Source organism: Onychostruthus taczanowskii, unplaced genomic scaffold, assembly GCF_017590055.1.
Source record: "Onychostruthus taczanowskii isolate IOZ18803 unplaced genomic scaffold, ASM1759005v1 scaffold34, whole genome shotgun sequence".
Classification (NCBI taxonomy): Eukaryota; Metazoa; Chordata; class Aves; order Passeriformes; family Passeridae; genus Onychostruthus; species Onychostruthus taczanowskii.
Window position 1 is genome coordinate 433,625 of NW_024500794.1, and position 19,590 is coordinate 453,214.

At 50.6% G+C, this 19,590-nt stretch overlaps 1 protein-coding gene and 1 long non-coding RNA gene across 5 annotated transcripts in view; both read left to right on the forward strand.

The window, feature by feature from the left end:
• The first annotated feature begins 3,454 nt into the window (after positions 1 to 3,454).
• On the forward strand, positions 3,455 to 11,054 carry LOC121339358. The gene is made up of 3 exons (XR_005953166.1): positions 3,455 to 3,714; positions 7,192 to 7,473; positions 7,963 to 11,054. It is a non-coding gene; the product is annotated as an uncharacterized LOC121339358 (long non-coding RNA).
• An 8,168-nt stretch (positions 11,055 to 19,222) lies between these two features.
• Positions 19,223 to 19,590, forward strand: part of CHD4 (chromodomain helicase DNA binding protein 4) — a 21,461-nt gene continuing 21,093 nt past the window's right edge. For 3 of the 4 annotated variants that reach the window (XM_041410837.1, XM_041410838.1, XM_041410839.1), the window contains exon 1: positions 19,237 to 19,309. The gene's annotated coding sequence lies outside the window, so the exon portion shown is untranslated. Of the gene's footprint in view, positions 19,310 to 19,590 lie in introns of all 4 variants that reach the window. The other variant, XM_041410836.1, reaches the window with a different exon arrangement.

Sequence of the window (19,590 nt, forward strand, 5' to 3'; positions counted from 1 at the left end):
ATGATTTCTTCCCTGCACAGAGAAGCTACTTTTTTCTTTCCTTTTAACTTGGCTAGAGTGCTGTTATAAGTTCACGGAAAGATCTGGATGGGAAGGGACCTCTGGAGGTCTCTACTGAGGCTGCCTGCTCACAGCAGGTTGCTGGGGGCGGTGAGGGCTGGCAGCTCCCTAAAGGAATACAAGAGCTGAGATCCAGGCATGTAACAAGGCAGGCAGAGGAAGAGGCTTAGCCAGCAAGGGAAAGGAGACAAAGGCAGGTATAGGCAGATAGCCGGGTTCAGCTGGGAATCCAGATCATCACACGAGCTTGTGGTGATGGGGCAGGTCCAAGGTCAAAGTAAGAAGTCAAGTCAGCATCAGGATTGGGTCTGGAGGCAGGAACCAAGGTGAGCCACAGTCCAGAGATTGCCTGACAAGTCCATCATGACAAGACAGGTCTTGGGTCAAGACAGGAAGCCTATCCACAGGTCTGGATCCACAGATTGCGTGGTCAGGCACAGGCCAGACTCCTCAGACAGGAGCCAAGGGCAAGTGCACCGGCCTAAAAGCATCTCCTGGGGCAGGGGGCCAGTCCTGGCTGAGGCTCCCGCAGAGCTTTCTGGAAACTCTCCCCAAAGTCATCAGAGGGAAGAGGCTGCTCAGCTCCACTGCCTCTGACCTGTCCCCAGGCTCATACAGCCCAAGCCAGGAGCAGAGAGGATGTACGTGGCAAGTTCAGGTTTCTCAGAGCCTTGCCCAGGTGTCCTCTGAGCACCTCCCAGGATGGCGATTCCTCAGCTTGCTGAGGTACCCACAGCAGTGCTGAAACGTGCCCTGGGGAGAGGCTTTTCCTAATGCTCACCAGGACTGTTGCAAGTCATGGCTGTTGTGCTTTCTCAGGGCCACTACGAGCAGAGTGTGGCTCTGTCTTCTCTTGGCAAGCTTGCCAAGAATGAATGAAATGTCAGCTGGCAGATACCACACCTTCGGAAGAGGCCGCTCCTCTGCTGAAGTTACAGTATCTCCACAGCACACAACTTCTCAAAAAGCACACCAGAAAACGTGATCTTTTCTTGTAGCTTCATTCCTGAAAATAGTGGAACTATTTTTACCTGGAACATTTAATAAATATTCCACCTCCAGCAGAGGAAATTTTAGCTCAAATATTTTGACTAAATTATAAATAACTGCAAAGCTGATCTCCTAATGAATCTCATCAACCAGTTTAACAATAAAGAGGGCTGCTGGTCTTGTTACATGCAGCAGAAAAGTTCCTGACTTTGGGGTTCTGAAGGCTTTGCTTAATTGTTACATATCGATAGCTGTGGGCCCAGTGTGGGCTGTTGTGTTTTGTCCTTTGGGTATTCAGTCTTTTTCAGCTTGCATTAGTTTTGTTTTGGTTTTGAGGACTCTAGTCACATGTAATTGCTTTGGATTCTAGAGGGGATTTGGGATATTTTTCATGTTTGACAGAGAGAATTGGTGTTAGCTAAGTTTCTGTTTCCGCATTTTTGCTTTGTAAGCTTCAGGAGTTTTTTATTCCATCACATGGTGATAAGGAATAGCACATGTATGTGCTGTCTTTTAGTGGAATGAGTCATTCACCCTTATCTTGCTTTATGGCTTCTTTTTAGTCAGTGTTTAAAAAACCCCAGACAAACAAATCTGAAAGTTCTAGGGTATGATGGTGTCCAACAGTACAAAACAGAACTACTTGAAAGCTTGTGTTCAGAACAACAGGAGCTATGTGACGCAATGGTATTCAAGAAGGGAAAGTTAAACGGGAATATAAGCTTAGCAAAGTCTTTTCAACCTGTATAGGTGACCCTCTACATCCTACTGTGATAGCTCTTGAATTAGCATTCCTGTTAAGTATGTCAGAGGTGCCATTCACTACTTCCCTGTACTTCGTGTCATTTGCAGATGTGAACATTAAACAAATGTCTCCTGATCAAGTAAGACTAAACAAGTGAAAGGTCAGAGAGATGGCAAAGGTGCACAGAATGCTTATTCCGTATGATCAGACAGTATCTGCAAAAATGTACAAATACATTAGGATTTCAACTCCTTTGACTTCCAGAATGGATATGTCCTATGCTTCTGGAAATGGTTCCCTACTTGGTTCATATATAAAAGTATTGTTATTACTATTAATCCTGACTATTAATATTAAAATGTATTTATACTTTCTAGAAACCCTCTGATATTTTATATTTTCTAGAAACCCTCTGATACTCTGAGTTCTGTAAATTGGCTTGAAAAGATGTTTCAGAAGTCCCAGAACAAGCCAGACCTTATCTTCAAATTGCTTTTATTACTGTTTTTATTCCTTCCACTGTGTACTGGCTGTCTGCCTCCCACCACTAGATGTATCCCTACAACAAAACATGTATTTTGTATTACAATTGCCCTGAGCAACTTCAGCTGTGCCTGCTTTGAGCTTGGGAGGTACATGCTGCCTTCCACTCCCCCCCCCCCGCTATTGCTGGGAGTTAAAACGGATGTCCTCCAGAGGTCCTTCCAACCTAAATAATTGTATGGTTCCCTGACCTTGTGTTTTAGATGCTGATCTGTCATCCCAGGCATTTTTTTTTATTATCTTTCCCGCCCGGAGTTGTTCTTGCTCGGATTACATTTTGCATACCCTGCTTGCCTTTCAGCTGCAGAGTCCTTGATCCTGTGGCTGAGTGCAGCGAAAGCTTCACATTTTGTGTGTTGCTTTTGAAGCCTTTTTTGCAAACTCGTGTGTTCTGCAGTGCTAACAGCATCTCGGCAGAGGCCAGGCTGCCGCTGTGCTGATGCTGCTGTACATCCTGCTGACCAAAACTGGCTCAGGGTTTTCCTTATTGTTTCCCACATTCCCACTGTCTCTGCTCTTACGCTCGGAGAGATCTTTAGGCATGGATCGGGTTTTTTTGTTTGGTTGGTTTGCACAGCATCTTGAGCAGCGAGATCGCGATCAGTGACGGCTCCCAAGCAAAATAAGAAGAAATAATGTAATATCACTGAAGAACCTGCCGTGCTGGTGATTTTGTTTGAGGTTATCTGGGAGTCTGCAAGTACTAAAGTCAGGCATAGCTGTCACTGCTTTTACCTGTTTCAGACAGTGACAGCGACAAAGCTCCGATGGCAGTTGTAAAACCTCCCTGCACCGCTTACGCTGTCCCCTGGAGCATGGGCAGTCAGCCCTCCTCCACTGGAGCCCCTGAAACACAAAGGAACAAGGAAGAACTTCTCTCCCAAGGAGGGCGAGGGGTAGAGAGAGAGGATCAAATTTTTCACCTCCAGGTGATGATGAAAGAGGTTTTCTAACACCATGGGGGGGAAAAAAAAATTTAAAAAATTTTAAATAGAAAAATAAAAAGAAGGGGGGGAGGGTGGAGGAGGCGGTGCTGAGCCGGCCGGAGGAGGCTCCGCTCCCGCCCCGCTCCCCGCCCGCCCCGCGCTCCCCGCGGCCAACAGCGGCCCCCGGCGGCGCCTCGGGCCCGACCGGCGGGACCCCCGCGGGAGCTCCGGGCACACGGACACCGGTGCCCCGGGACCGACCGGCGGGACCCCCGCGGGAGCTCCGGGCACACGGACACCGGCGCCCCGGGACCGACCGGGTGTCCGCTCCCTCAGCTCCGGCCTCCTCCGAGATGCAGCGGGGCAAAGCGACTCCTCACAGCTTTCGGAAGAAAAGCAGTTTGTAAATTTTAAAAAATGTTAATAAAGGCAAGAAGCTGTAAAACTGAGGTAAGTAAATGTGTGAGTGCTCCTTCGCTGGAAGCAAGGGGAGAAAATGAGTTAATTTTGTTGTCAGGATAGTAACATCCCCGTAAGGCGTTAAGAACAGAATTAAAAAACCATCTGGAAGTAATCTAGCCCCTGGCACGGTCTTCCTGAGAGTTTTTACCTGATCAGAACCTGGCAAATGTTGAACTCACACATTTAGGGAGCAGTTCAATAACTGAAAGCACATCCCCACAGAAGGTGTCGCAGCCCTGCTTTGAGTCGAGAAATGCCAGACTGACTTTTCCCCTCCTGGACTCCTTGTGCATAGGTGCCACGGTTGTCCTTCCTTACGCAATGACAGACTGTTTTACCCTCGATGTCCCTTCTTTGTTCACCATATAGGAAGAACATCGGTCACAGAGAGGGGAAAAAAAGTGGCCTTTTACTTGTTTTTCCCCTTCTTTGTTTTTTTTTCTGTGCTGTATACAAATCCATCAGCTGTCTATCACACATATGTGAGCTCCATTCTGCAAACAGGGCTCCTGATCTTCTCTTTTCTCCTTCTCCTTTTCTGTAGTGTTTACCATCCCCACTTCCAGTGGCTTTATAAATTTGGATTAGCGTCATTCTCAGGAGGCCCTTTAGCTGATAAGGTATTATTACTATTTTATAGGCAGGAAACTTAGTAGCTAAAATGTATGTTCTGAACTACTTCGGATGGCACTATCTGGAGTGCTACATAGCACATATCAATCGTGTCACTCCTGTTGGTTTAAGTCATAAATACAAGATCTAAGTAATTCTGTGAATCAAACACCAAAGCCTCATGATAAGGCTTCCTTCCTCTATAGGAAGGAGCAAAGGAGTGGTGGTTTTGGGGACAGTTTGGTGCATGTGCTCGTACCCAGTATCACCTGGGGGTCCTGGGGCAGTCGCAGGAGCTGTGAAGGTGGTGGCAAAGGGTTCACAAATACTCTGTTATGAGGAGATTAATTTTTTCAGATGCTTCTATATCAGTGTGTGACATCTATATAATGAGCAAGGGGAATTAGACATTCTCATTGATGAGCATGCATTTGATATAATTAGCATTACAAAAAACCCGGTGGGACGATTTGCATAATTTCAGTGTGCTTGAGTCCCCAGTTACAGCTTATTCAGAGGCAGCAGGGAGGTTAAAAAAAAAAAAAAAAAAAAAAAAAAAAGAAAGAAAAAAGAGAGAAGTGTTGGGGAAACATGCTGCTACGGCTGAGGGACAGCAGTTCCTGCAGTAGAGATGCTGAGAGCAGCACTGTGTGCCCAGGATACGGAGCCAGGGGGTGGCACACATGCTATGGGAGACCTGCACTGGGAAACACGTGGGAGATATTTTGCAGTAATGGTGCCTCATTAGCACTTGCCAAAATTATTGGTGACAGTCTGTAGGCAGGGAAAGGACCTGTGCTGCCACAAGCCAGTTTGTTTGGGGTCATGCTGCAAAGGGTGGCAAGGCATTTGTTGTTGGCCTGGGAAGTGGAGGTTGTCTTCTTGACCAGGTCACCTTGTTTGCACATCTGGAATATAACCTGAACCACCAAGGAGCACACTTGGTGCTCCAAAAGGACCTGCCTCCAGAGGAGGGAAGTGATGTGGGGAATTATTCAGGAAGAAATACAGTGAGAGAAAAACATCAGTGGATCTTGTGGCTGGTTACATGAAGTTTATTACCTAGTGAAAGAGCCCACAGCTGTAATCAAGGGGAAAATGCCATCTTAGTCAGAGGGAATGTGACTGAGAAATTCAGAAAGTAAAAGGGTAAGGCAGACAAAAAGTGACATAGGCTATTCTGTCATTCTGCATTTTGTGCTTTCTAATGGTGAGGGAGTTAAGGCAATGGGTGAGACACCGTGACTTACTGGACAAGGAAGAATTAAATATAGGAGAAGCAATAGGAAAATTCTCTGGCTACTTAATTTAGGAATGGTATTTATTGACTTTAGTTTCAGAGTAACTGCCAGTAGCAATATATCGTCAGTCTGGTAAGTGGATCATGGCCACAGGCAGGCTGACATCAATGCTTCAAAGGGAAATGGTCAGGCTCATCACTTGAGCTATTTTTGAAGCTTTGGAGGGCCCTGTCATAGATACAATTCTCTGTTTCACTTTCTTCCAACTTGACCCTGTGCTCTCTGTTCCCTCCATGCTGTCCTTCGTCATGCCATTTTCTGGACATGCAATGTGAAAGTACTAAGAAAAACTACTCTTGCAAAAACCTGAGGGACTCTCCACCAAAAATGTCATTCAGCTGGGAGAGCAATTTCCCAAGGACACCAAAACACAGGAGGAAGCTGATTGTGCCTGTCTTTTTCACCCTTTTATTTCTGTCCTTGGGTTGACTTCCACAGCCCTCTATAGGGGGTAGCCTTCACCAACTTAAGAAAATAAAAAATAATTTAATTTTTAAAAAGTGTTTCTTTACATACTGGCTTGTGTTTAGCACAGGGGGTGGTTTTAGTGATCCTGAGAAACAACTTCCTCAGCGCTGATGGTTTGATCTGCCTGAGCTTTGTACTGCTTTTCCTGCCTGTCAGGGTGAGCAGGGTGGTGGGTGTGGATCTCGGAGTCTGACAGACAGCTCTTCCCCATGCCAAGCTCCTGGAAGCAGCAGAGCACTGCAGAGGGTAGTTGTCCTGGTTTATGTTTCAAATTGCCAAGGCTGCCTATGAGACATCAGGCTGCAACAAAGCCTGAAAAAAAAAATGGGAAAGGCTCTGAGAGCTATTGGAGAAGATGCTTGTGCTCTTTAGCAGAGGAGTATTTTGAGAAATCGACAGCACAGTGACCCTACCAAGAACACAGGATCTTCATAGCACAGGCTCTGTGCTTGGATGCCACGGCAAATGTCCAGAATGGCCTTTTGTCTCATCTCCTTGGACTCATGCCACAGTGATGGATGCTTTTGGAAGCTGATGGGGCCTTGCTTGTGTCTGAACCTGCAGCCATTTGGAGCTTACAGCCTGCTGATCTTGCCTAGCTCCTGGCTGCAGTTGTGTCTCCTTGTCCTGCACCAAGCCTGCATCAAATCCATCTCAAATTTCTTTCCCAGACAGATGAGGGAATTATGTCCAGGGTATAATCAGAAAGCTGATCAAGGAAAGTCAGCATCTCTTATATTTTGTTGCTCCCAAAGCTTCTCCAGAGGGAGAGGAGGCGGGGGAGAGGGGAGGGACAGGGAGAGGGGAAGAAAAAAGCTTGAGCATCCATAAAAGGGGTCAAATTACAAAAAGAGAGGTTCCACTTGCCTGCACATGCAACTAGGGCAGGGTAAACTGGAAACTTTGTTGGTAAGGTGCAATGTCCTTGTTTTGGGTATCTGGTGGAGTATATTTGGCTGTTGACTAAATAATTGTTTTTAAAAATATGGTAACACAAGACTTGAAGAACAACTTTAACACCTGGCATTGCCCCTGTGTGCTGCTCTGGGAAGTTTCTTAACATCATTCTTGTTTCTGCTTCAAGTCTAGGTGACTGCATCTGTCAGCAAACATACCAGGTGTTGCTGTAGAGACAGACAAATGTCTGGGAATGGCACACCTCATAGGGCTCAGTCACTCTCAGCCTGTCCCACTTCACCCTCTGTGGCTTCATGGATTTTGAAAAAGATGGTAAAGGAGAAGAATCACACAGCCTTCAACACATTTTGGATGAGCCACATCCAGATCTGATGTCCCTGTCTCCTGCCCATCAGCAGCTCTGGTGAAACCCTCTACAGCTTGGGCAGCAAGCAAGTGTGAAGGGCAGGTACGGAAACTTTAAGTGGAAGTGAGCAGAGCACATAGGAACTAGGAAGAGGTAGAGCACAGATGCTGGGAGCACCTTATCTGTTTTATATATAAAGAGCTTTCTATCAGGTCTGCTTACTCAACCCCTCCTAAAAAACAAAAAACAACAACAACAACAACAACAACAACAACAAAAGCCAGGATTTGTGGAATTCTTAGGCACAGACTTTAAAATAGACAGTCCTCATTCATTTGGGCCAGTCTCCGTGACATTAGCAAGGAGTCTGGAAGGGGAGCAAATGAGGATGTTGGGACCAGGAGGGATGCTCTTTTGCCCCTAAGATGGCCTCAGGATGTTATATATGGGCTGGTGAAGGAATCAGATCTTTTTTAGGATTAACTGATTTGTGGTTTTTTTCATGTGGAGAATGACAGCTTGGAAGCTGTTGCAGAATCCCCTCTGTCTTACTTTTTATTCTTTTTTTTTTTCTCTCCTTCAACATTTCAGGACAGAAGTGCTGCCAGCCTCAGGATTCCTGAATCATGACTCAACAATGAGGAGATGCTGGAACCTAAAGGTTTGCTTGTGCCCCTAGAACAAGATGGACAATAGTGCTTGTTTGGCCAGCTCCTTGCCCACCCCCTGCCTCAAGTCTCCTTGTTCTGTTATCTGAATGCTCTTCCTGCTCTTTGGTTCCTTAATGAGCCTGGCACAGCTTGTTCTTTCCTATCTCCACATCCAGTGTTGTTACACCCCTCCTACCATTTTTAGCTCCTCTTTTGCTCCTCGTTTCACTGGCTCCAATACTGCTGCTCTCTCCACAGCTCCCAAGACTAGCTGCTTGCTTTTTCAAATAGTCTTCCCTCTCTCTAGGCCTTGCTTCCACTACAGCAATCACTCTTGACTTTTATAATCCCATGCACTCTGATTTTCCATCTAGTCACGTTATTCAGCCAGTCAAGGTTCTTTTCTCCCAAAGGGTTCCATCCCTTTGTTTTCCAGTAACTCCTTCTGTCTTTATCCTCACAACAGACAGTATCATAAAGCTCCTGGCCCTGATCTATTCTCCATGTTTCCCTTCCCCAAGGGACTTGCTGTTCTCCTTTCACTCAGCTGCTCCTCCTTCCCCTGCCTGGTCCAGAGCAGTCACCAGAGGTTGGGTCCTTACCCAAGATGGCTGGCGCTCACATAACCTTATCCCACCTTTGTGACACAGTGTTGACAACAGATCTTGGAAGAACTACACAGGGAAAATCTCAAATGTCCCTACAGAGCATGCATGAAATGGATTTTTTTTAAAGGTTTATCATTGATCAAAATTTGACATGGATTTTTATGGGGACAGTGAGTAGTGTAGCTCTGACATAAGGACAGCTCTCCTTCATAGGTTTCAGCTTCCTCCTCCAAAGCAGTTGGGCAAAAGACTGTTCTTTTTAGCATACACTTTAACACTCAAATCCAAAATATTTTGCTCTGCCTTTTATTTCTCCCTGAGTAGATTTAATGTACAGGCTGAAGCCATATTTAAAAAGAAAACAAAAATTATAAAAAAATCAGATGTAGGCAGACAGCCAGAATGGAACATTTCAGCTCCAATCACAAAAATTACAAGCAACTGAATGGTTTAGGGTAGGAATGCCCAGTCTATCTAATTCCATCTCTGCTGGTAAATTTCTCCTTGCTAAACCTGCACTTTGAACTTGCCACTCTGGGCTCAATCACATTGCTGTCCCCAGCAGCTTCAGAGTAAGGCAGGAATACAGGACTTGCTTTGCCATAGATCAGGGCTTCTCAGAAGCTTTGTCTGAATTGTGAGGCAGGTGGGGAAATGAGGCCTGATAACTGGAAACAAATTCACACACAAAGCCTAAAATATTTCTGTGGAAAGAGAGAAGGTCAAACGCAAAAGCTGGAGCTTCTCATAACGCGGTTGGTCTGTTAGCAATGTCACCAGTGTAAATCAATCCATTTAAAAACAGTCTTGTCACACCTCCATAAATGGCTAATGTGGACATGTTCAAAGCCTCACCTAAGACAGAACATTTTGAAGTGGTATAATTAAATCTGGTGTATTCTTAAAGGATGAGGCACCTGTTCTCTGAGTGCAATCAAACTGAGAGCCTGCAGGCTGGCATGGCTCGCTGCCCGGGACGCCGATGCCGTTCCTGTGCCCGCTTGCAGCTCACAGACGCTGGGTGGCAACTCTCGCTCCTGCAGAAATGCAGCTCCTGCTCCCGGGGCAGCAGCCGGGCTGCAGCACTCACCCTGTCTGCCTGTGAGAGGTGCAAGACGGGAAAGGCTGCACGGCACAGGACCTGACATGGTGGCTGAGGAGAACAGGAGGAGAGGAGGAAATGGCTGCTGGCAGGGCAGGCAGGCCCTGACAAGTGGGATGCTCCAGCAGGGTCTGTACACGGCCACTGCAGTCAGAACAGCCCTCCTCCCGCAGCTGTGGTGCCGTGAAAAGCTGGGCTTCCCACTGCAGCAGGCACTGAGCAGGCACATCTGCTCTGCTGCCAGAGCCAAGAGAGGAGCAACATCTACTGCAGGAGCCAGGGGACAGGAGCACCCAAACTGTGACGATTTCCACTAAGCAAGCGTGTGCCCAAACCAGAGATTTATCCAATTAAAAGCCAGGCTTGGAGCAGTTTAAGTTTGTCCTCTGCATTAGGCATTATGATGTTTTACTAAACAGATGTAAAGTTGCTTTAAACATCACGTGCAAATGGTGTGGTGTGGACTGTACACTGCAAACTAGAGCTCTGTGTTAACTCAAACTGGCGCAACCTCGCTTGGCCCTTCAGCTACTCTCTAGGTAAAAGAAAGCAAAAACGGGTATATTCCCAAGGAGGCAGGCTGGAGACTGGCTTAATAGGTGCCCAAGAGCACAGAAACCTTTAAAAAAACGAGAGGGAAGAATTGTCAGAAGGACTCAGGGCTTCCATTCTCTGAGTCCAGAGCTCCCTCTCCAAGTCACTGGAGTGCTGCGTGTGTCTGCCCGCTTGTTTCTCACAGATGCCAGAGAATCATCTGCAAACAAAACGTATGACAGGCAGAATAAAACGGGCAGCAATTTGCAGACTCCATCCTCGACCGCCTCATGCTCCCCTGCAGACGCTTTCCCTGTAAAACAGATCCGCCACAGGGGGACTCCCTGTAAAACACAGAGTTTGCAAAGGGGGCTCCTGCGTTTGCTGCCGGAAAGCCAACAGACAAAGGGACCACACCTCAGCGGCAGCGCCGGTGCCGGTGGCCGCCGCTGGGGCCGCGGTGGGCACGCAGCCACGGGCGTGCTCCTGGCAGACCCCTTCTCTGGTTTCACCGGGGCGAGGCCCGATGGAGCACCTTCCCCAATGGAAGCAGCAGCCGTGGGTTCCTCACAGGGAAAAGAGAATGCTTCCTGCCTTTCCTTGCAGCAGCATCCGAACTTGCTGCTGCTGCTGCTCTAAGACCCTAAGACCTTGAATGTTCTGCCAGGATCTGACTGAAGGGATGCAGGCATCTTCACTGCATCCCATCCAACAAGGAAACACCTCACTCTCTTGTCACCATTCATTACTATTTCCCAGCCCACCTTTTAATCCACAAAGTCTATAATTTGTAGCTTCCGTTCAGAGTGTGGGGAATTACAGTTTTTTGGTTCTTTTCTGCGTATCAGCCTTTTACATGTCACTATTTCAGCTTCTGGGGCTCACACTTCCTTTTCTTCTCTTAGCTGTCAGGACACATGTGCTGGCTTTAACAAGAAATAAACGCTGCAAGTGCTGAGCTGTGCTTGTAAGGGCAGGTAGTGAAAGAACCCAGGAGAAGAACGGAGCAGCTCCGAAACACTCCCGTAACACTAAATCCAGTCAGGGCACAAAAGCAGGGATGGGGGCTGAAAGCAGAACCCAGACAGTGGTAAGAACTGCCTTCAGAAGTACAACAAATACACTCAATATGAGCGGATGGCAAGATGTGGAGTTATCTCCCATACCAGACGTGTGATAATGCGGATGTGAGTGGATAGCGAGCCGACCCCAACGCGGCACACAGTGGCCGCGGGCAAGGAGCAGGAGGCCTTTCCAACGGCAGCACGGCACCTGGCAAACTAGGTCAGGGCTCAGTGGTCACAAATGCCATGCCAGCGCTGTCCCGGGCCCCCGGCAGCAGAGGCTCCGTCCGAATCAGACACGCACCCACCGTGGCACGGGCAGCACGGCATGGCATGGCACGGCACGCACTCCAGCTTTGTGCTTCTCTGCTGACGCGATGGTGGCCGGGCCGGCGGGCAGTGCCTGGGCTGGGGGCGCACAGCCAGGGCTGAGCGAGGAAGGCACCACGGCGAGGGGCCCAGCACGGGCGGGGACACCCAGGACAAGGCTCTGGGAAGGCGCGTGGCCAAGGCGGCAGCTGGGGCAGCAGCGGCTGCCGGGCTGCCAGGTGAGGGGGAAGCCAAAGAGGAGCACAGCGGCCAGGCTGGGGCGAGGCAGGGGGGCAGACACGAGAGGGGAGGTGCAGGGGGCCGAGCCGAGCCGGGCCGAGCCGGCAAGGTCTGGCCCACGGGGTCAGGCCTCAGCCGCGGCTTTACGGGCTGGCAAGCGGCGAGTATTATGGGATGGCGAGCCCTTCTGCGAGGGGGGGGGGGAAGGGCGAGCCGCGACTATTATGGGATGGCGAGGCCTCCCGCGACCGGAGGGGGGCAGGTGGGTGGCAGGGCATATTATGGGATGGCGGGCGCTCGTGCCGCCGGGGGGAGTATTATGGGATGAGGAGGATGCCCCACAAGGAGCGGGGTGGGGGGGGGGAAGCGGGCGGCTATTATGGGATGGCAGGGCCCGCCGCAGCCGGCGAGGGGCGAGAGTATTATGGGATGGCACCATTCCCAGCGCGGTGTGACCGGGCCACTGTTGTGGGATGGCTCTACCTTAGAGCGGGGCTGCCTCCCTGGGAAGTATTATGGGATGCGGCAGGAAGGAGGAGGGGGTGCTGCGGGATGCCGGGGGGAGGCTGCAGCCCCAGCCAGGCTTCCTGGCGGTGCCCGCCGGGACCTCCCCGCGGTGCCCCCGTCCGGCCCCAGCCCCCCCTGCCCTCCTCAGTCGGGACCAATAAAGCCGGCAGGGTATTATGGGATGGCGCGGGGGTGGGGTGGGGGGGGGTGGTTGCCATGGTGTGTTTCCCGTGGGTGGCTATTATGGGATGGAGTCGCCTTTGTGAACTATTATGGGATGCGGGGTGGGGCCCCGCCGCCCCCCGGGGCAGCGCGGCGGGAGGATGGGAACGCCGGGATGCACCGGGCACGGGGCACAGGGCGGGGCCGGCTCCTGCCTGCCAGCTGCACGTGGGCTCCCTAGGAACCCTCGGCCGGGTCCCCAGCATGGCGAGGCTGCGGGCTCCTGCTTGCCCTCGCAAGCAAATTCTCACCCAGCGTAGCTGAGGGAGGGAAAAAACCCACAGCCATTCCAACTGGGGCTGTGCAGCATCTCAGCGTCTCATTTGTACATTTGTCCCAAGCGTATCGTTCTCAGGGAGAAAGTTGCCGTCTAAGTCCAAGTGTCACAAGGCTCTGACTTATATAAGTTCAAGAAATGTGCACAAGTGTAAGAACAACACACAAGGGTGGCACAAAGCAAGACATGTCCCTGCATGGTCGGTCCCAGAGCGTATGTGATCCTTGCTTTCTGCACCGGGGGCACAGCCCCAAAGTACCCGGTCTGGTTCTTGCCCGAGATGAGAGAAAACTTCTCCAGACCTGTGTGCCAGTGGCAGCTTTGCCCGGTTTGGAGCCCATGGTGACTTAGCAGGTATCACCGTCGAGATCCATGAAGATTTGACTCCCCTCCTCTCCAGCCTGAGTCCATCAGCTCTGCTCAGCAGCAGTGGTGTTCTCACCCAGCCAAATGGAGAATTCAACCTCCAGGCTAATTAGCAGTGTTCCCTGGAGCACAGTTGTTGCTGGGTGCAGCGCTGGAAACACCTCTCCCAGATCCAGCTGGAGGTAGGAGATGAAGGAGAGTTCTGTCCCAGCCTGTTTTTTCAGTATTTCTGTTAAATGAGCTCAAGAGATGTGAGTCGGTGTTAGTGATTTTTTGCCAGCACGCACCAGCTTTGATACAGGAGGCAAAAATAGGTATGGCAGAACAGCAGTCCAGGCAGCTCAAACCAGTGGGATGTTGATGCAGCCCCATTGAGACCCCTGGCTCCTTCCCTGGCTGGATCCAGCTATTTGTTTCATGAAGAGGGGAGGGGATCAGGACATCTCTAAGGCACTTTAGGGAAATAAGAACCTAAAAATGGTAACTAATAAGCATTCTTAACTTTTGTGTGTTGCTTGCAGCTTTTGTTATTCATTATATACATATTTCTATGTTAAAAGACGTGTCAAAGTCAAATTTTTATAATTGCAAAATAGCATTTGTTTTTTACGCTTTACTAAGTGCATCCATCTTCAAGAAAAAAAAAGTGAAAATAAACATGGAAAATTCGAATCTGACTATCTGATGTCTGGCAAAGTTCTGAGTAACTGAAAACAGACTTGTGATGGAAAATATCGAGTAACCTTAGCTATAGGTGTCAGTACCAAGTATGTGATGTTTTTTAAAGCAAACAAACCAGCGAAGCACACGGAGATAGAGATCAGCCGTTCTGATTTCCAGGGGGCTGATCAACCCCCAATGTTCTCCGTCTCTCCCCCGCCTCAGTTCAGTGCCGCCAGCGCTGCCTGCTGCACCGTGCACGTCTGGCTGACACGGTGCGGCCACGCCGCTCTCCCTGCCCCCTCCTTCTCCTGGCAAAACAGGAGACGAGGCTCATGACGAGTGCTGAGCGAAGTCTGAAATGCTCTTCCCCTAACGGGAAGTAGATGCAGAGTCACGCTGGCATATGGGCAGCCCTCACCTAGGTGGCTGTTAGAGAGAGACTCGATCCTCCATTGACAGTAAGATGTTCTCAAAAAAAGGAGCGCATGTTCTTGACCTTATTCTGGTTGTACACTCCAAAATCGTCTGTGTGCAAGTCTCTTTCTGCCTCTTGTTCCAGTGGCATTTGTCTGCTGCAGGAGCAGCTCCTTGGACATGACAGGAAAGGCTGTCTTTTCTCCACAAAATGAGCTCTGTGTGCCAGAGGATTTTGGAGTGTACACTCTTTCTGCCTCTTGTTCCAGTGGCATTTGTCTGCTGCAGGAGCAGCTCCTTGGACATGACAGGAAAGGCTGTCTTTTCTCCACAAAATGAGGAGACTTTCCTGTGTCATTTTCTGCCGTGTCTGACACCAAAGTAAAGACACTTCCATTGGGCTAAACAAGTAAGCTCATGCTTTTCTTTGAAAAAAACCTCACTCAAACTACATAAGGAAAAAAAAAATAGAAGGGGGGTGCATGATGAAGACAACAATGAAAATTGGTCATTTAGATTTCCTTAGCTTGCTCTGGAGCCTTTGTAGAAAGCTGGGAGTGGAGAAGTGTATCCTGGGCAGAGGAAAAAGCTTTTGTAAGTGTTGGGGGAGACTTGCAGAATCCAGAACAGTTACTTTGGCTAGTGCTGGGGATACAGAATTCTCACAAGACAGTTTAAAATGGGGGCAGGGGGATTTGAGTGTTGAAGAGACACAGACTCTGGGACAATAACTGGATATTGAATGAAAGTTTGAACCATTTTCTTGCTAATTCCAAAGTAAAAATTACCTATCTCAGAGTCTGATACCCCCTCTCCACTCAAAAAAAATTATCTAGGGCAAAATTCTCTGCTTTACCAAAGGAAAAACAAAAGGGCAAGGCTTCTCAGAAATCCTGGGATCTTCAGGGTTCCTTCGCAGAAGTGGTAAAACCTTAGCTCAGTCGTGGCAAGCCTCAGTACGATCTGGAGAGCCTACAGGGCTGCTGAATGGCAAACACCAGGAGTAAGTCCATCCACATTAGTTACAAAGAGTCAAAACTAGGTTAAAGGAAGAGGTGAAACGTAGCTGCAGCCTTTGCAGAACAGCATCGCGTTCACAGGTACATCGGAGGCTGCCAGTTTTATGCAGACACTGGAAGATATTTTTCATGTTACTGGTTGTATGTAACCTGACAGAACAGATATTAAAGATTGGCTGGAGCAACCCTCAGTCCGGGAAAGAGCAAAAATGAGGAGAACAGAAGTATGGCTGTGTCCCAGCTCACAAATGAAGCAATACAGTGGCAGCATTGCAGTGCCCAGTGTCTAAACCCAAACCCATCAGCCCCTCTGTATTGTTACGGAAGGCAAGAGGAGCTGAGAAAAAATAGCCTGAAAGACCATAAACCGATCTTTCAGATCACATTGTCTGCAGCACCAGCATGTCAGGCTTGTAGTCTGTTATCTGTGTCCCACATACGAACGGTCCATGCTAGGCTGGAGAGTCTCCCCTCTTTCCAAAATGCTCTGGAGTTCCTTCCTCCCACCCTCTTTGTCCTACCTTGGGCAACACTGAAACACACAGGACAGAGGTTTCCAGCCTACACCCTGAGTTCTAGGGTGAAACAATGTCAAAAGCTTTGTTCTTCTTGTTACCTTGGGGAAATATGTTTAAAAGTGAACATAAATTAAAAGTGAAAGTGAGCAAGGGCTGTGGGCCTGATAAAAGCCTGGACAGGGACAGGTGGAGGAAGATGGGGCAGGACTCTCCTGGGTCCCACACAGGGACCTGAACCCTGACTAACTTAGACCATGCACAAAACTACAGAAATTACTTAGAGGTCAGCCCAGCTTGTTGCTGTGGGAGTACAGAGTTGTTCTTCACCCAGTTGTTCTTGGAAGCAGAGCTGGGCAGGGGTGTGGGTCAGCCCAGCTTGTTGCTGTGGCAGTACAGAGTCCACTTCACCCAGTTGTTCTTGGAAGCAGAGCTGGGCAGGGGTGTGGGGAAGGTCCTCTGTCCAGTTTGGGTTTCCCACCACAGGTGCAGCACCAAAGCAAGATGTTGGAGGCGTTTTCCCCATGGGAAGTGTGCTGTGGGTTTGTTCAGGGTGTTGACACCCATCAGCACAGGTAGGGAAGATTGTATTACACGGATCTCGCTGTAATTGTTTCCAAGCCAAGCGCTGTAAACTCAAAAGATTCAATTAAACTGGGTAAGATATTGAACCACAGTAATGTATAGAAGCTTTTAAGCTTAAAGCAGCCAAATAACTGGAAATCTATCTCATGGAAGTCTATCCTTTCCTCATCAAAGGAAAATAGAAATATATATATTTTTAATCCATTTAATTTACTTGACCCTCACAAACAGTAAAAACACCTTAATCATAATAATGTACATCCCATATGAAGTTATTGTTTTGAGGGAAAATTAAGATTTCTGCTAAGAAACTTCAAGTTACAAAGGAAAAAAGGAGCTGGAGCTGAGGTGAGGAACCTTGGGCACATTCATGATAAAAATGTGTTCATTTGTCAGGCAGAGAAAGATTTCAGGGAGGTGGTGGCTCATTGGGAAGCTTCATGCCTTAACATCAGAGGCACTGGGGCACACACTGCCTAACCAGTAGCAAGCAGCCTTCTTCAGACCATAACCATGCTGGCAGGAGCGTTGGGAATCACCTGCAGAGAGAGCCCCAGTACATAACTCCCTTTGCAGGATCTTCATCTGCATCACTCCTCTCCCCTTGTAGCCAAGCCACTGGGGCAAAGAGGCAAGTACGAAGTTGGAGGGCACTGGTTGGTGCTGGGCTGCTCAGCTCAGGAATTTGGTGTGGCTTTCTGCCCGGCTCCTGTTAAGAGGGGATTGCGGCTGCCAGCACACACAAGAGGGAATGAGAAGTCCTGCCGAGGTCCATGTGAGTTTGGTGGTGGTGTCATCCACCACGTGTTTCTGTAGCACTGGATGGTCTGCTTGATCCATGCGAAGGATGGATAGTATCTGTGGAAGAGCAGTGTGCTCTTTCCTACCACATTTCCTCCATGGAGCCGAGATAAATGAGAGCATCATTGTCACGTGGGCAAAGGTATGTACAGGGACAGTACAGGGAGTGTGCTGCTGATGGCCGGAGAGGTAGGTGGGATTTTTATATGTGCAGGAACATGGATTACACAACAGCCTGTTGGGATGTATTGGTCTAGTCTTTGCTGGCAAGGTGGGAACGAGGGCACGGGAGGCGCAACTCATGCTGCGGACTGGCTGCACGCGTATTGTGCATTGTGGAACTCTGCGGGAGCACGCAGTGGAGATGGGCACGCGGATGTGGTACTGGAGCCTGCTGGTATCTCGGCAGAGTTGCCGTGCGAGGCGGCGCTCGGAGCCTGCACGCACAGGTAAGGGAGAGCTTGCCAGCAGCCAGAGCCACTCCGGCACACGGCTGAGGTGATGGGATGGCGTTATGGAACACCTGTGTGCCCGCTGTGTGCGTGGACGTGTTTTCGGTGAGCTGTAGGAGACCAAGCCCGGCTTGTGTTACGGGATCCGTGACTTGTTGCGGTCTGTGAACAGCCAACCCTCCACGCACTTGTGCTGTGGCGTGTGTCACCGTGGCGGGACGAAACGTGCGCACGCAGCACCAGGAGTGGCACGGCGGAGGCAACGCGCGCGGTTGTTGGTACCGCACATTTACCGGGAGAGACGGACAGGACTGCGCCTCTTTGCTGAGATTGATAGCGTTGTTATGAAAATGCTCAACAGAGGATAAGGCGGCATTATGGGATGTGATTCTGTTTAATGGGAAATTAATGATACAGTTGCTTGTGCATAATTGGAGTATACTTATACCTACGGACCGTTCCCGTCTGTGTAAATCGATGATGAGTTTCCTGGTGGAGGCTGCAGCAGGGAGCAGGGTGCTGGGTGACAGGGAGGAATGGAGTGCATGGACACGCCGTGTATCGCAGAATCAGTTAGCTTGGAAAAGACCTCTGAGATCATCAAGTCCAACCTTTGACCGGACACCACCATGGCGCTAAGCGCCACATCCAGCCTTTCCTTAAACAGCTCTGGGGATGGTGACTCCACCATTTCCCTGGCAGTCCATTCCAAAGCCTGATCACCCTTTCCATGAAGAAACTCCTCCTGATGCCCAACCTAAGCCTCCCCTGGCACTGCCTGAGACTCCATGCTCTGGTGCTGTCTCTGGCTGCCTGGGAGAATGCGTATCTCTGGGCTAGGTAGATCTGCAGGTACCGGCAGCCAGGCAGCCTCGAGGTGCAGGGGAGGCACCAAAGTCACTGCGGGCTGCCCGCACACAGGCCGGCGGTGGCGGTGACCGCTCCGGGCCCCGACAGCCTTGGAGGGGTCCTGCGGCCCCGCGGCGGGGCGTGCGGCGTGGGGCACGGCAGGCCGGGGCAGGGAAGCGAGCGGGGCGCTCAGCCCCGAGGTCGGGGGCGGTCGGCGGTGGGAGGGCGGTGCCCGGAGCCTGTGCCCGGGGCCGGTGCCAGCGCGCAGGAGGGCGGGAGGTGCGCGGAGGCCGCGCGGTGCCAGGGGTCGGCCCCGGGCCCCGTGGGGGAGCAGTATTATGGGATGTCTCTTGGTGGGGGTCAGTATTATGGGATGCCGGAGCGAAGGGGTGCGAGCGCGGGGGAGTATTATGGGATGTTTCTCGGGGTGAAGGTGCGGGCGGGGGGGTGCAGTATTATGGGATGTTACCGGCGGGAGGGGTGGTTATTATTATGGGATGCCGGGCCGGGCAGTGAGTGGGAAGTTCTGAGGGGAGGGTGAGTATTATGGGATGTCGGTGGGGGGGGAAGGGGGTGTGTGTTTGCCGGGGAGACGGGGGCGGGGCCTGTTACCGGGGTCCTGGGGCATATTATGGGATGTAGGCGGGAGAGGGCGGGGCCTAGCCGGGTTTTTTTTCCCCTTTAAGAGGCGGTGCCGCGGCCGGAGCCATTTTCCCTTCAGCGGCGGCAGCGGCGAGAGCGGAGCCGGGGTCCGGAGCCGGGTGAGAAGCCGGGAGGGAACGAGGGCGGGCGAGGCCATCTGCCGCCTGCTGAGGCGTCCGGGCCGGCAGACGCGTGTCGCCGCCGGACGCCCCTTCGGCTCCGGCCGCAGCTCCTCCGGGGACGCGCCGTCCCCTGCCCGGGCGGCCGCAGGACGGGTCCGGCCCCTCCTCCCCCGCCCCGCAACCGCCTCGCCGGTGCCCGCAGCCCAGGCCTGCGCCGGCCCCGGGGAACGGCGGCCCCTCGCCGCACGCCCGCCGGACTTCCCCGGCCCCGCCCCGCG